The sequence below is a fragment of the Protopterus annectens genome, chromosome 16.part0, assembly GCF_019279795.1.
Source record: "Protopterus annectens isolate FY-2018-M chromosome 16.part0, PAN1.0, whole genome shotgun sequence".
NCBI lineage: Eukaryota > Metazoa > Chordata > Ceratodontiformes > Protopteridae > Protopterus > Protopterus annectens.
In genome coordinates this window covers 611,109,161-611,124,410 of record NC_056750.1, presented here as the reverse complement: position 1 = coordinate 611,124,410, position 15,250 = coordinate 611,109,161, and the positions used below count along the sequence as shown (strand labels likewise).

The 15,250-nt window shown below is 43.2% G+C and overlaps 1 protein-coding gene across 1 annotated transcript in view; it reads left to right on the top strand.

Moving 5' to 3' along the window:
* The window catches only part of SEC16A (SEC16 homolog A, endoplasmic reticulum export factor), a gene marked incomplete in the record, with an annotated part of 1,997,470 nt that overhangs the window by 703,096 nt on the left and 1,279,124 nt on the right, over positions 1 to 15,250 (top strand).

Genomic DNA, 15,250 nt, shown 5'->3' with positions numbered 1-15,250 from the left:
AAAGCGCTCACTGAGAAGAGATATCATTTAAGCAGCCAGCAAGGATGTTTTATTTTTTCCCTGTATACAGCCTTAGTCCCACAGTGATACCTGGTACCATGCAGGTGGCAAGATGGCATCAGCAAGGGAGTAACACTTTGAGTGACATAACCCCCCAGGGCTGCCACTCTCTATTGAAGCCAGAGGACTTGTGCGGCCTCTGGTCTCCACTGGTGATTCATCCATAAGAACTTGCACCTCAGGCATGCACTGTGATGCCCCCATGATGTCAAATTCCCAAACCCCCAAAGCTTCAGCATGGACTTAGGCTGCTAATTAAACTTGGGTTGCCAGGTTCATAGTCGGGCTGTATGCCTTTACTCTAATGGAACTGTCTGCTTGCTGGATTGTGGACCTCATGGCTCAGTTTTGGCTTCCTTTGTTATTCATAGTGTACATGCTGGAAAAAAAAGATTGTTGTGAGGAAGAGTATTATTTTTTAGTCAGTCATTTGTTGTTGATAAGATGTTCTTCGTGTTTCACTGTTGCAGTCATTACATTTGGGTAATCCTGCTGGCAGGTTGCCCTCAGTCAGCCTGAATTCCAAGTCCTGGGTCCTGCGTCGGTTGCTGTCGCCTCTTCCCTGACGTCAGGTCGTCAGGGGTATAAAAGATGCAGCCAACGCCATTTTCTTTAGTCTTTCTTGCTGCGCGGTGCCTGAAGCAGAAGCAGTTCGCAAGTGCCGGTCGGCCGACTCCTGAGATTTTCATGCTCGAGTTTCAGATCTGAAGTACCCGTTGGTGAAACTTTTTTCTTGCTCCAGACCAATGTCAGAAAAAGTTAATAATTGTATTTCTTGTGGGAAGCAAATACCTTATAAGGACTTTCATTCTTACTGTATTCCTTGCCTAGGCCCTGACCACGTTTCTAGTTGTCAGTTTTGTGCCGGATTTAACCAACCCACTATTAAGCGTCGGTACGATTTTGCACTAAGCTATTTTGGGTGCAGATCAAATTATACAATGTCGTCGGATAGCCATCTGACTGCCGGAGTTCACAAAAAGCGCAAAGAAAAAGAAAAAGACAGGCAACCGAGTTCCAAAACCGATGACGAAGCTTCTCCTAAGCCAGTCGCCGGTTCAATGGTTCTCACGTGGAGTCGGTCAGGCCGCTTGAAACTCAAGGTATTGCAGCCTCGGAGACTATTCTTTCAGATGTGTCCGGAGCCGCTGAGCAGGCATCGGCTTCTGAGGGTGTATTCAGACCTAAACAATTATACATTAAACCGACTTCAGCTTCAAAGGCAAAGACTAAAGCACCTTTAAAAGCAAAGAAACAAGTTCACCAGCCACATGGACAGGCCTCCATGCCCAAAAAACAGATGCTCAAAATGGCCGAAAACTTAATTACCTTGATCAGGGGTTCCCATCCCCCTCCTGATAAGAGGCCTAGGCAAGAGACAGACTATGAATCTTCAGATCAGGTTTACATTTCCTCTGATTCTTCTTCTGATCAGGAATGTTCTCTTAACCCCATGAGGATTCTGATGCTGAATAATCTATTCCTTCAGCTTCTCCTCATGAGGACTATTCCTTTGGGGAAACCTTGCATACCATGCGGGAGCATTTCCACTGGGAGAGTCAGGATTTTTCAGAATCTAAGAGGAGGCTCAGGGACTTCCTTCTACCGCCTCAACACAGGCCTCTAGCTATTCCACCTGTGTTAGATATTGTAGATGATGTGTTTTCAGAGTCTAGTCTGACCCCTGACTCCCTACCTCCAGCTCCTGTTAAGCCTGACCGATACTACAGGGTTCCTGATTTCAAAAACCCTGCTGCAGACCCAGAAACTATTTCTCAGGGTCCCAAAGGGGTTAAGGCTTCCACTGCAAAAAACCCTACCTCCCCTGACAGAGATTCTAGGGCACTGGATAGATGGGGAAAAAAGATTTACACATCTGCTACCTTGGCTATAAGGGCTTTAAACTGCCCATTTCATATGCTCAAATATCAACAATATGTCATGACACTGCGTAAACAGAAAATATTGATAAATTCTGAATGTGCAGATAACAAAGAAATGCAGGATTTATGGCATGCAGCTGAACAAGTTGGAAAGCATACTTTGCAATGTGGTTTTGATTCTCTGGAGGCCTCCTGCAGGGCTGCTGTTACGGGTTCTGTAATTAGGAGGCACGCTTGGTTAAAGGAACAAAATTTGCCTGATTATGTCAAAGCTAAAATATTAGATGCACCATTACAGCTTAATACCTTGTTTGGTTTTAAGGCAGAAGAGGTGGAGGACAAAGCTAAATCTATGCAAACGGTCAAAGATTTTTTTTACAAGTACAGCCACCTAGGTTTAGCAGACACTGGCCTACAAAGAATTGGTCCTTTCCAGTGTCAGACAGACCTCAAAGGGGCAGATCCGGCGCCCTAGAGGCAGATCCCATTCACAAGGTTCGTACAGGTCTAAAATAAGAGAATAGCCAGCACCAAGGAAGATCAATATAATATAATTTTATTGAACACAGTAACTAGACCGGTTTCAGCCGCAAGGCTTTCTTCAGTAGTGCAGTAGTCAAAAGCAATGAAGCATCATCTTATATAATGTTCATAATTAGATTAGAATGACATCACTTCCTGTAATTCATTTTCAGTACAAAAAAGAGAATACAAATATATATATGTGTATTGAAGAATGACACATAATCCTCAAAATGTACAATAGCTTAATAAAGCTATATATGTCACATCACAAATATATGAAAGATATGAGGAATAAAGTAAGCTATAGAGCCCATAGTTATAAGTAATAAAATAAAATAAAATACAATTCAGTGTCAAGATATGTATGGAAATATATATATATATACTGAAAAATATATATAGGAACATAAAGCTCAACAATAATAATATATAACTAAATAGGGCTGTATACACCACATCACAAATGTATAAACAATACATGAGAAATATGTTTGGCCATTATGTCCATAATTATAAATAAAGAACCGAAACACAATTCTATATCTAAGTATCAATAGACACTGAGCTGGAATGCATATTGGTTTCTAGCATAATACCATGAAAAACCACATAAACACAGTGAGCAAACAGAAATTATAATTTGTCATTTAATCCAGGCGGAAACAACCCACCAAGTTTGATTATCCACCTCTTTTCTTTGGCATTTAAAATGTCATGCCACCCTGTTTTGAAACATCGGTTACCAATAATGTGATCAATAATGGTAAATGTAAATTTGGCCGTGGGGTGTTTAAGGGAGTGTCTGTAAAGTGCATTAGTTAATTTTTGGTTTCTAATGTCTCCTAGATGTTCAGAAATTCTGATACGAAACTGTCTGGAAGTTTGGCCTATATAAAATGCTTGACATGTACAAGTGGCCAGATAGATGATCCAATCTGAACTGCAATTCCCAAAGAATTGTATATTATATACTTGTCCAGTATTCCTGCTAGTAAAACTACTAGTTTTAAAGATGTATTTGCAAAGCTGCAATGTCCACATGGGTAAATACCTATGAGTTTATCCCCAGTGAGTGTTCTCTGACTGAGATTGTCTTCAGTTACCCTTGTTTTCTTGTAGTGAGAAAAAAGTGACCCTAATGTTTTACCTTTCCTGTAAGAAAAATAACATCTATCACCTAGATAATTACCCAACAGGGGATGTGAATTAAGTATATTCCAATGTGTATTTATTATATTGACTAAATTGGCACTATTCCTACCAAAAGTGGTAATAAATCTGCAAACATCAGATTCCTGATTATTAATCTTAGTATTATATTGGAGAAGAGATTCCCTGGTTTTGTCATGACTGAGTTGGACTGCTGACTCAATTGTGCGTGCAGAATAACCTCTAGATAAGAATCTCCTTGTCAAATCAGTATGGTGGTTTCTTAAATCATCCACTGAAGAACAAATTCTTTTCATCCTCAAAAATTGAGATTTTGGTATATTTTTGATAATATGTTTTGGATGAAAGCTTTCTGCATGCAAAAGAGTGTTGTACTGTGGAAATTTTCTGTGGACAGATGTTTTGAGAGTGTTATCTCTCTGTCGTGTTAGCTGTACATCCAGATAACTGATTTCATTTAAGCTGTATTCAACAGTGAATTCGATACCCCAGATGTTCCCATTCAAGTGTTGAATAAATTCCTTGAGGTATTCAACACCTCCTTTCCATATGAGCCAACAATCGTCCAGGTATCTCCTCCATATATCTATTTCTGGTATGTAGATATTATGCATGGGATCATATATGATCATATCCTCAATATAACCCATAAATAAATCAGCATATATGGGTGCAAAGGACGCACCCATAGCCGTGCCTCTCGTACAGGTCTAAGCAATGGGGAGCTTCTACCTCCAAAAGTGGAGAAGACAAATCACAACCATACAGGAAGCAGTCCCAATGACTTCCCCCTGCCAGCAACAAGCACTTATCTACTGGCAGCACCCTTAGGGGGAAAATTAGCACTTTTTTCTCAAAATTGGCACATTATAACCCAGGACAAATGGGTTCTAAACATAGTGTCACAAGGGTACAAGTTTCACTTCCATACCCTGTCAAGGGCACACGGTTGGCCAGACCTGCCAAAAAATCAATGGGCAGAGGCTCAAAAACAAGTCTCATCCCTCATGGACATGTGGGCTATTCAACAAGTGCCACAGCAAGAGCAGGGACAAGGATTTTACTCAAGACTGTTCTTGGTAACCAAAAAGGACAAAACATGGAGACCAATACTGGACCTATCTATTCTAAACACTTTTCCTGGATATACCAAAATTCAAGATGTTGACCTTAAAGCAGCTTCTGCCCATGCTGGGCAGAAAGGCTTGGCTGGTCACTTTAGACCTAAAAGAGGCATACCTGCGGGTTCATGTTAGAACGTCGACAACTGACTATATCGACAAGTAGCCCTGCAGCACGAAATAAACAAAACCGCAAAATATCGAAATTTCAAATAACCGACATCTACTTAATTGACGCCAATTCAACCGACAGCCACTTAATCGACAGCTACATAACGCAAATATACACACTGCAGCATATATATATACATCGCCGACATCCACTTCATCGAGACGACTTCACCGACAATCCACTTTACCGACAACGCGCTACACCCACATCCCATATTACAGGTAAAGGGTATTAACATATGTTGAGTGGGGGATGTATTTATAATGTCAGACTAAGTGACATATGTTTATAAATACATCCCCTACCTCACATATGTTAATACCCGTTACCTGTAATACGCGATGTTGGTGTAGCGCGTTGTCGGTGAAGTGGATGTCGGTTATTTGAAATTTCGATGCTTTGCGGTTTCGTTTATTTCGTGCTGCAGGGCTACTTGTCAATATAGTCAGTTGTCGACGTTCTAACATGAACCCATACCTGCATGTCCCAATTCGACAATCATGCTGAAGATACCACAGATTCAAGGCTGGTTCAAAGCATTACCAATTCTCTGCACTGCCCTTTGGCTTATCTTCTGCACCCAGGGTCTTCACAAAGTGCCTAGCACAGACAAAGAGGAATACAAATATATCCTTACTTGGACGACTGCCTCATTCAAGCAGAGAACAAGGACATCCTACTACAGCATCTGGCATTTGTGATAAGACTTTTACCATGCCTAGGATACACAGTCAACGAAAAGAAATCAAAACTAGTACCCTCTCAAGAGATAATATTCCTGGGTGCAAGCTTAAATAACTGCCCAGATGGCTTAACTCACGCCAGACAAACAAAAGCAACTGACTACCTATTTCAAGGAAATGGCAACAAAGGCCCAGTTATCTGCAAGAAAAATTCTGCAGGCTTTGGGCTTCATGGCATCCTGCATCCTACTAATTCCATATGCAAGACTGCATATGAGGAAACTTCAATGGTACCTAAAAAGTGTCTGGACACAACATTGCCACAGCCAGCAAACAATGATTACTCTCATTCCCTGCCTGAAACAGGAGTTTCGATGGTGGGCAAAGGCTTGTCACCAAAACAAGGGACAGCCATTCTCACTTCCCCCAGCCAGGCAGAACCTAACAATGGATGCATCAGATTATGCCTGGGGAGCCCACATGGCAGGAAGAGGCATTCGGGGCACCTGGTCCTCAAATCAAATGCATCTACATGTCAATTAAAAAGAGATGCTAGCTGTTCAAAATGCCCTGACAGCCTTCAAGGACCTAATTCATCCGGGACAACTACTGATAAAGACAGACAATACCAAGGTCATGTGGTACATAAACAAGCAGGGGGGGCACGCATTCTTACCCCCTTTGCAGACTAGCCATGACTTTATGGGGCACAGCATTGACTTACCAAGTTCATCTGCAGGCACAATTTCTGCCAGGAGAGGACAGTACTCTGGCAGACGAACTAAGCATAAACCTCATGGATCCCCACGAGTGGCTCCTGGATCCACAAGTCTTCAGCAGGATAACAAAGAAATGGGGACAATCGGACATAGATCTATTTGCCTCCCCTCACAGCTATCAACTAAAAAGATTCTGCACAAGGACTTATCACAGGCAAGCATGGAAAGTGGACGCCTTATCTTTCAAGTGGAAAAACCTATCAGTATATGCCTTTCCTCCACTGCCTCTCCTCCCCAAGGTACTCCTAAAGGTGAGACAGGAAAAAACAAAAATGATTCTGATTGCCCCAGACTGGCCCCACCAGTACTGGTATCCAATCTTAAGGAACTTGTCTCAATGCCCAGCCTGGACCTTACCTCAAATACCTCACCTACTGTCCCAACAAAGCAGTCAGATTCTGCACAGCAACTCAGGACTCTAAACCTGGCAGCATGGCGGATAATGTAGCCATACAGAGCACACCTCTCAGTAAAACTGTGATGGATGTCATTTTGGAAGCCAGAACGCCTAGTACTAGAAAATCCTAAGCTGGAAAATGGAAGAGATTTTGTGCTTGGAACAAAGCTCAAGGAACTGACGCAGCTGTACCAAATATTCCTCAGATTTTGCACTACTTAACTGAGATACTGGACAAAGGCCTATCTTTTTCATCAATTAAAATTCATGCCTCTGCCATTTCGGCTCATTACAATACAGAGCCACCACTCTTTTCTCATCCTTTATTAAGGCAGTACCTCAGAGGAGCCAGAAATATAAGGCCTCCAAGGAGACCGCCAATGCCTGCATGGAACCTCAATTATGTATTGGAAAAACTCACCCTACCTCCTTTTGAGCCAGCTGCTACTGCGGATATAAAGTTCTTATCTTTGAAAACAGCTCTCCTCTTAGCAATAACTTCTGCAAGACGAGTGTCAGAGCTACAGGCTGTCATGCTTGTGGAACCTTTTATCATTTTTTTATCCAGACAGGGTCTCTCTGAGGACAAACCCTACATTTATGCCTAAGGTGGTGTCCAGTGTAGCCCTTAACCAAACTATTCATTTGCCAACTTTTTATCCAAATCCACAGAACAAGGGGGAGAATATTCTGCATTCTTTGGATGTACACAGACAACTTAGACTCTATTTGGACAAAACTAAAGATGTTCATCGTGTTACCCTGCTGCACTCATTACACTTGGGTTATCCTGTCGTCAGGCGATCCCACAGTTGGACGGATTTCCAAAGTCTTGGTCCGACGTCGGTTGCAGTCGCCTCATCCCTGATGTCAGAGCGCCAGGGGTACATATATTGCAACCAACGCTATTTTCTTCAGTCTTTCTTGCCGCGTGGTGCCCGAAGCAGAACAGTTCGCAAGTGCCGGTCGGCCGACTCCTGAGATTTTCGAATTCGAATTTCAGACCAAAGTCTTCTATAAAGCTAAGTACCCCGTTGGGGAAACTTTTCTTGCCTCAGACCGATGTCAGAAAAAGTTAACAATTGCATTTCTTGTGGGAAGCAAATACCTCATAAGGATTTTCACTCTTATTGCATACCTTGCCTAGGCCCTGATCACGACGTCACTTCTTGTCGTTTTTGTGCTAGATTTAATAAACGTACTATTAAAAGACGATTTGATTTCGCACGACACTTTCGGCAGAAAATTTAATTATAACATGCCGTCGGAGCTTCCGACTACCGGCGTGCACAAAAAACGCAGGGATAAGGATCGACAGCCCAGGCCTAAGCCTGATTCCGAGGCCTCGGTTGATCCAGTCTCCGGTTCTCCGGTTATCAGTGAGGCTCCAACATAGCCTCTGACTACCGCAGTTCAAGAAACCGAGACTGCTACAGATATTTTGACGGAATGTACTAGGCCGACACAGCCTTTTACTACAGGCCCTACCAACGATTTACCTTCCAAGGACATCAGTGCTTCTGAAACACCATTGGTTTCAGAAGGCGTTTTCAGACCAACGACTCTTTCAGTCAAAACGTTTTCCAAGTCGAAGACTCCTTCCAAACCGAAAAAGGCTTCACTTCAGTCTCCTGTTCAAGGCCCTATGCCTAAGAAACAGATGCTCAAGATGGCTGAAGATTTGATTTCTCTTATCAGGGGGTCTCACCCTCCTCCTGACAAAAGGCCTAGACTAGAGGAAGAATCTGCTTCCTCTGAACAACAGTCTATTTCTTTGGATTCCTCTGAGGACCAAGACTATTTCTTCTCTCCTTATGAAGATTCTGATGCTGAGGACTCTATTCCCTCAGCTTCCCCTCCAGAAGATTACTCTTTTGGGGAAACTTTACACACTGAGGGAACATTTTCACTGGGAAGGTCAGGATTACTCTGATTCCAAGAATAGGCTCAGAGAGTTTTTTTACTCCCCCAACACAGACCTCTAGCCATCCCTCCTGTTTTGGACATTGTGGATGATGTCTATTTAGAATCCAGTTTCAACCCTGACTCTCTGCCTCCTGCTCCGGCCAAGCCTGACAGATACTACAGAGTACCTGATTCCCACAAATTTCTTTACAAAAGCCCAGTAGCTGACCCAGATACTATCTCCCAGGGTGCCAAGGGGGCTAAGGCTTCCATGGCTAAAAATCCAGTACCTTCTGAAAGGGATTCAAGAGCAGTAGACAGATGGGGGGAAAAGGTTTATACCTCAGCCTCTTTAGCTATGAGAACTCTAAACTATCAATTTCATATGCTTAAGTATCAGCAATTTCTGATCTCTCAGTTAAAACAAAAGATAACCACCCTCCCTCAACAATCTGAATTGAAAGAAGTACAGGATTTGTTGCACGCCACCGAGCAGGTAGGCAAACATACCTTGCAATGTGGGTTTGATTCTTTAGAGGCCTCCTGCAGAGCAGCTGTCACTGGATCAGTTATACGTAGGCATGCCTGGTTAAAGGAACAAAGTCTGCATGATCATGTTAAAGCAAAACTATTAGATGCTCCCTTACAGCAGGATGTTCTTTTTGGTGTTAAAGCAGAAGAAGTTTTAAAGAAAATGGAAGATAAGGCAAAATCAATGCAGACAGTCAAAGATTTCCTACAAGTACAACCCCCTCGCTTCAGCAGAAACTGGCCAACAAAAAATTGGTCCTTTCCAGCCACTGACAGGCCTCAGAGGGGTAAATACAGGTGCCCAAGGGGCAGAGGACAACCACAAGCTCAGTATTAACCTCGCCAATGGGGCACTCCAACCTAGAAGGGAGGAGAAGACAGGTCTCAACCCACCAGAAGGCAAACTCAATGACTTGCACCTCAACTGGCCAAACAAAGCTCTTTTGTCAGCCCCCCTGGGGGGAAAGTTAGCACTGTTTGCAGATAACTGGCACATGGTCACAAAGGACAAATGGGTACTAGACATAATTTTACGAGGATCCATATTCCACTTTCACACCTTGCCAATAAAAACAGGAATGCCAAACCTGCCACAAAATCAAAGGGCAGAGGCTCAAAAACAAATTACAGCTCTCATGGCCATGAGAGCCATTCAAAGGGTACCAACTCAAGAGCAAGGCCAAGGATTTTACTCAAGACTCTTCCTAGTACCCAGAAAAGAAAATGCTTGGAGACCAATTCTGGACCTTTTCAATTCTAAACACTTACTTATAAGTTCCCAAATTCAAGATGCTAGCACTACAGCAGCTACTTCCTATGTTGGGCAAGGAAGCATGGCTGGTAACGTTGGACCTCAAGGAGGCATACCTGCATGTCCCTATCAGACAAAGTTGCAGAAGATACCTCTGTTTCATTGCAGGTTCAACCCATTATCAATTCTCTGCACTGCCCTTTGGCTTATCTACTGCGCCCAGAGTATTCACAAAATGCCTGGCACCAGTAATTGCATACTGCAGACAGAGGAATTCAAATATATCCATACCTGGACGACTGCCTCATTCAAGCAGAAAGAAAAGACATTCTCTTACAACATCTGATTTTTGTGAAGCATCTACTGAATTGTCTGTGGTACACAGTAAACGAAAAGAAGTCAAAACTAGTACCCTCACAAAAAAATGACATTCCTGGGTGCCAGCTTGGACACAACGGCCCAGAAGGCTTTTCTTACACCAGGCAAGCAATTACAACTGACTCAATATTTTAAAACAATGGCAACAAAGACCCAATTAACTGCAAGAAAAATTCTGCAGGCTTTGGGCTTCATGGCATCTTGCATTCTGATAATACCATTTGCAAAACTGCATATGAGGAAATTACAGTGGTACCTAAAAAGCGTATGGTCTTAACACAGCTACAGCTTGGACACAGTGATATCTCTCATTCCCTGCCTTCAACAGGAATTTCTATGGTAGGCACAGGCATGTCACCTCAACAAGGGTCAGCCTTTCACCTTGCCCCCACCCAGGCAAATAATCACAACAGATGCTTCAGACTATGCCGGGGGGCACACATGGCAGGGCAATGCATTCAAGGCCTATGGACTGCAGAACAAAGAAAACTGCACATAAACCAAAAGGAGATGCTAGCTGTACAGAAAGCTCTGACAGCCTTCAAGGATCTACTACAGCCTGGACAACTTGCAGTAAAGACGGACAACACCACAGTAATGTGGTACATAAACAAACAAGGGGGCACACATTCCTACCCTCTTTGCAGGCAAGCAATAATCTTATGGAACGCAGCTCTGGCCTACCAAGTCTAGTTACAAGCTCAATTCCTGCCAGGATAGAAAAACACGTTGGCAGACAACCTAAGCAGAAACATCAAAGATCCCCACAAGTGGAAGCTAGACCCACAAATATTTGCAATGATAACTCAAAGATGGGGCCTACCAAATATAGACCCGTTTGCCAGTCCTCAAAACTACCAGCTGACAAAATTTTGTACAAGGACATTCCACCATCATGCTTGGAAAGTGGACGCTCTCTCCTTCAGTTGGAAAAACCTGACAGTATATGCCTTTCCTCCATTACCTCTTCTCACAAAGGTTCTTTTGAAGGTCAAAAAGGAGAAACCTTGAATGATTCTCATAGCCCCAGACTGGCCACGCCAACACTGGTACCTGCTATTGAAGAATATGGCTCCACAGCCCACCATGGATATTGCCTCAAATACCTCATTTGCTCACGCAGCAAGACAAGCAGATTCTACACAGCCAGATAAAAACCTTAAACCTGGCTACATGGCAAATCAGTTAAGCATCCAACCATCCCCTCTTTCACAAGCAGTGCTGGATGTTATTCTAGAAGCCAGGAGGCCAAGCACCAGGAAGGCTTACTCGGACAAATGGAAAAGGTTTTCTGCTTGGAACCAAGCTAAAGGCCAAGACACAACTCAGCCTCATATGCCTCACATTCTGCAGTATTTAGCTGAGGTGTTGCATAAACAACTTTCCTTCTCCTCAATTAAAATCCATGCTTCAGCTATTTCAGCTCACTACGACACGAATCCACCTTTATTTTCAAATCCTCTCCTAAGGCAGTTCCTCAGAGGGGTGAAAAACATTAGACCACCTAGAAGAGCTCCTACACCAACATGGGACCTCAACTTTGTTCTGGAAAAACTAACGCTACCTCCCTTTGAACCAGCTTTTTCTGCAGACCTTCAGTTCCTATCTTGGAAGACTGCCCTGCTCCTGGCAATAACTTCTGCTAGGAGAGTTTCAGAATTGCAGGCACTTATGGCAGTGGAATCTTTCCTCATTTTTTATCAAGACAGAGTTTCTCTACGAACTAATCCTTCCTTCATGCCTAAGGTGGTTTCCAGTGTAGCTCTAAATCAAACCATCCACCTACCCACTTTCTACCCCAATCCCCAGAACAAAGGTGAGAGACTCCTGCATTCCTTGGACATTCACAGGCAGCTTCGTTACTACTTGGATAAAACTAAGGCTTTCAGAAAAACTGACCAGCTCTTTGTTTCCTATGCTACAGCCTCTCAAGGGAAGGCCATATCCAAGCAAACCATTTCTAAATGTTTAGGCCATTACATCCGATTCTGCTATACCCATCATGGGAAACCAGTTCCTCCTACCATTAGATCCCACTCTACTAGGGCAACAGCTACTTCTGCAGCCTTTCTCAGGGGGGTTCCTACCAAGGAAATCTTAGAAGCTGCAACTTGGAGTTCAGTGCACACCTTTACCAAACACCATCACTTACCTCTTTATTCTAAGTCCAGGGCAGGCTTCGTCACTGCAGTTCTGCAGGGCCTCATTGCCTCCACTAACCCTCTATGATGCCTCCACCCTACCTTAGCTTTGGGACTCAACCCAAGTGTAATGACTGCAGCAGGGTAACACGATGAACATAGTACAGTTTTGTACCTACCATAAATGTAGATGTTCGAGTGTTCACCTTGCTGCAGTCCAGGTTACCCTCCCTCCAACCCCTCTGATCTACTGGCTAAACCTCTGCTATGCCTTACTGATGTATTTGCTTATAGCTGAAGGGATTTTGTGTTTGCACAGTGTTCACACCATTTGGTACTGATTTGTATCACCTTTTTGGGGGCACCTGACATCTGGGGCAAGAAAAACTGAAGAAAATGGCGTCGGTTGCAATATATGTACCCCTGGCGCTCTGACGTCAGGGATGAGGCGACTGCAACCGACGTCGGACCAAGACTTTGGAAATCCGGCCGACTGCGGGACCGCCTGACGACAGGATAACCCAAGTGTAATGACTGCAGCAGGGTGAACACTCGAACATCTACATTTATGGTAGGTACAAAACTGTACTTTTTCAGAAAGACAGAACAATTACTAATGGCATATGCTGCAGGATCACAGTGAAAGGCCATCTCCAAGCAGACTATTTCAAAGTGGATAGGTCACTGCATTCGTTTCTGCTACTCTCAGCATGGCAAGCCAGTGCCTAAGGGCATTAGGCCACATTCAACCAGAGCGGCAGCCACTTCGGCAGCCTTTCTCAGGGGAGTACCAACCAAAGACATTTTAGAGGCTGCTACTTGGGAGTTCAGTGCACACCTTTACAAAGCATTACAATCTGCCATTTTACTCTAAATCCAGAGCAGGCTTTGTCACTGCAATTCTGCAGGGCCTCATAGCCGCTCCTAATATTGTTTATCTCCAGCCCCCCAACCATAGCTTTGGGACTCTACCCAAATGTAATGACTGCAACAGGGAAACACGAAGAATATACTACAGTTGTGTACACGTACCATAAATGTAGATGTTCGAGTGTATTCATTGTTGCAGTCCAGGTTACCCACCTGCCATCCCCCTTATTTCTGCTGGAACTTGTCTTTACTTCTCTGATCTATACAATCTATGTGGTGTATTTGCTTGTAGATGAAGGTAAAGTTTATTTTGGTGCATGTATGTTTTATATATATACCTAGCCTACCCTTTTGGGAGCACTTGACATCTGGGGCAAGAAAAACTGAAGAAAATGGCATCGGCTGCATCTTTTATACCCCTGACGACTTGACGTCAGGGAAAGGGCAACAGCAACTGACGCAGGACCCAAGACTTTGGAATTCAGGCCGACTGAGGGCAACCTGCCAGCAGGATTACCCAAATGTAATGACTGCAACAGTGAATGCACTCGAACATCTACATTTATGGTAAGTGTACACAACTGTACCTTTTACCTTTCTTTCTTTAAGTGAGTATGATTGATTTTATATTTTTGAAAAAAAATTGCTAGACTCCCATCCTTAAATGGATGGTGCTTAATCAAGCGAAGCTAAACTCAGCCAAGATCAAGGCAAGGCTAGCTTACGCTGTCATCCATATGTCGATCATTTCTCTGCTCTCTCCAGTAATTACTTAGAGGTAAGGAGTTGAAATTTTTTCCTTGTGCGTACAACCTGAGTATTTTTAATGACAGGCTGCCACTGAGGGGACCATGTCTGCATTAGTCATGATATTTTATTTCATCTGAAGAATATTGCCGTGATGAAGAGCTGTTTAACAACTTTGGACCTTGGGTTGGTGGAAGATGCTCTGGTGTTACCCTGTCTTCATTATTGCAGTGCTGTCTATTCTGGGCTTCCATATGGTGATTTTGCCTGCTTGCACCAACTGCAAAATTCTGGGTTAGGTTGTTGACTGACATGTGTAGAGCATATCATATATCATATATTTCTACAGCAGGATCTGTGCTAATTGCCAGTAGCAGCTATGTGAGTAAGTCAGATTTTCTTCTTTTATTTTCTTGGTCCTATATAATCTGTGTACTATTTACTTGAAATGGGCAGCAGAGGACCTATGTCTGTCCAGGATGACTCAGGTTATCAGGTGCTGGGCCGCTGGCTGTTCTGAAGCATACTTCGAGATTGGGAAGATATATTTTTCCTAAATTGCCATGGTTCATTGGAGTAGGATACCATCCCCTGATATGGGCACGCAAGACAGAGTCCTCTTCTTAGAGGCCTGTGAGGTTCCATTTTTTTAGGTGAGTCTCTCTTAAGCCTGGCTGGGGTATTTACACTCATTTTAGAATTTCAAACTGTTTGATTTAAGTTCATTTAGTCTTGACTTTCTTTTTTAATTAGCTTGAATGTTATCTTATTGAGCTGAAATATGGTTGTAATCTCCTGCTGTTTATTTTGTGAATGCTTGGGTTTGTCATTGTACTTTATTTAAAGCAGTAAAAGCCTTCAGTAGGCACATATGTGCATGTAAACAAATAATACATGGAACTGGTGCTTGAAACTGATTTGATGTCTGTTGTTCCTTGAAGATGTTCTTCGTGTTTCACTGTTGCAGTCATCACATTTAGGTTATCTGCTTGCAGTAGCCCTCAGTTGGCCTGATTATCAAAAACTTGGGTCCTGTGTCAGTTGCTGTCTCATCTTCCATGATGTCAGGTAGTCAGGGGTATAAAGCATGCAGCTGATGCCATTACACCAGTTTTTCTTGCCGTGTCGTACCCGAAG